At 32.4% G+C, this 2,230-nt stretch overlaps 1 non-coding gene across 1 annotated transcript; it reads left to right on the forward strand.

The window, feature by feature from the left end:
• The first annotated feature begins 1,751 nt into the window (after window positions 1-1,751).
• On the forward strand, window positions 1,752-1,946 carry LOC143564833 (U2 spliceosomal RNA). The gene has a single exon (XR_013140947.1). It is a non-coding gene; the product is annotated as a U2 spliceosomal RNA (small nuclear RNA).
• Window positions 1,947-2,230: the final 284 nt, after the last annotated feature.

The following is a 2,230-nucleotide window of genomic DNA, read 5'->3' on the forward strand; positions in this document are numbered from 1 at the left end:
AAATATATAATTTATGATAAATTTTACGAAAACCATCAAAATCACCTCTCAAATCCATTCTCTATTATATGAATGAGTTATATAGCAACTAAAGTAAAAAACCTAAATATATGATCTCACTTTTGATCAATACCATATAATATATTAACTATTGCCCAATCACTATATACTATATAACAAGACAAAAGATATAAAAATAATAAAAAAAATAATTTATGAATATAAATAGGGAATAGAACGTGGAAGATTTTTAAAAATTGATAGATAAATTTATGAAATTGTGTTTTTCAGCTAAATTATACGGAAAAATATATGGAATATGCTGAGAATGTTCTTAAATTGTCAATAATAGTTTAAGAGTGGAGGTTTCTTTATAGCGCCGAAAGGTGGACCTGGTGGTCACCTTTTTTTCTTGTGAAGCCATGAGAAAGCATGCTAACTTGCGCATTTGAAGTTTTTGTAAAAATGTCAAAGAACGTGGCATTGTTTTTCCCTTGTAATTATGATTAGCCTATTGAGTATTGACATAATTTAATCCTTAGTTTTCTCAAAACATTGGTACACTTCCCACTTAACACATATATTTCTACCATCTCAAGTGTCTCGTTTAGCCATTTACTATAGAAAGACATGGGGGCAGAAAGTCACAAATTGTAGTGTTGCCTAGTGGTAACGAGTGTTGGTTTAGTTATGGGTGGCCATGGTTTGAATCTTGACATCGCTTCTTTCGTTCAATATTTTTATTTTTATTTTTTTATTTAATGTTCAAAAAGTTGTCTCAATTATTTAATACACATTTGCACCTTTTCAAAATCTAAGCTATATCCATTAATCACTCCAAAACAGTTTCGCAAAGTGCGTCATTTCCATTCTAAGTTTAACCAAAGGCATTATAGCAGCTATAAAGAGAGTGTTTGTATTCTTTTAGGTTTTCAACGAGGTAATCGGCGAAGACCTTAGGATTTCTTTGCGAATCAAGTTCGAACCGCCGTAACGCGTGGTCTCTACTTGTATGTATCTAATTGTATGCACCGACCCATTACCTATTTGTCTAATGGTATGGTGTCCCCTTATGAATGTTTGAAATAAATCTTGAATTTTGCTGTTCAAAACAACAAAAATTTACCAGTGGACCGACTTGCTTTCCCGCCATAGTGGTCCTTCAGAACACGCACTCTTCGCCTATAAATGATCAATCTCACACAGACGTTGACGAAACAGAAACCGCGCCTCTGGTGCGTTCAACGCCTTCATTGTCACTCTTAATCATTCATTTGATCAGTTGAGTACTTACATGCATTTACATATTTTGTAACATAAATTTTATCTGTCTTCAGTTTTATTGATTACTTCTATTAGAATTATGATAACCATTTCTGGTATCTTAATTCGGTAAATTGTCAATCTTTAGTCAGTTGCAACTAAATGTTGCAAATAACTACTCATTAGAATAATATGTGCTGGAACTTTGGAAAAGGGTACTGCAGAGTTTCCTTAGCTGGTATGTTATAAATTTTGCTTGTCAACGAACAATATTTAATCCAAATTGAAGCCAATTTATAAAAACAAAATGATAATGTAAATTAATGCACAGTTAATGATTTGAAAAAGCTAGTGTTATCAAGATTTAAGCATTAAGGGAAAACACAAAAGAAAAAAACAGGGTGTCTCACAATCCCACATCGGCTGAGTTAAGAATAAAAAGATGAAAGAACCGGCTATATAATAAGCGGACCAAGAAGAGGAAAAGAATATCTTTCTCGGCCTTTTGGCTAAGATCAAGTGTAGTATTTGTTTTTATTAGTTTAATATTTGATATGTAAGCTATCAGCTCACTAGATATTAATCTTATTTTTTATAAGGGAAGACCCGTCAAGTGGCTTGTTATTTGGGTTTTCACGCATCGCCTTGATCTTACACTACCACCAAGCCCTGGCGCACCCCTCCGAAACATAGTTCGAAGTTTTCAGATCAAATTCAGTATCCACGCTTCACAAAGATGAGTTTGTAATTTGGTAGAAAAGCTTCATTGCTTGGTTTGAGGCTTTGAATTACATAAGTTACCGTTTCTAAACTTCATACACAAACTTACTATTATTGGTTTAAAATATTATGTATATGTAGGTTACTTGATGTGCTTTATCTCAGAAATGCTAAATGCAAAGCATGTTTTGTTTGTTAATTATTTTTTCTTAATCTTTGTCGATATCCTGTATTTTTTAATGAAAAA

Source organism: Bidens hawaiensis, unplaced genomic scaffold (genome assembly GCF_021521415.1).
Source record: "Bidens hawaiensis isolate Kalapana, Puna unplaced genomic scaffold, B.hawaiensis_p1.1 tig00022166_1, whole genome shotgun sequence".
In the NCBI taxonomy this organism is placed as follows: Eukaryota; Viridiplantae; Streptophyta; class Magnoliopsida; order Asterales; family Asteraceae; genus Bidens; species Bidens hawaiensis.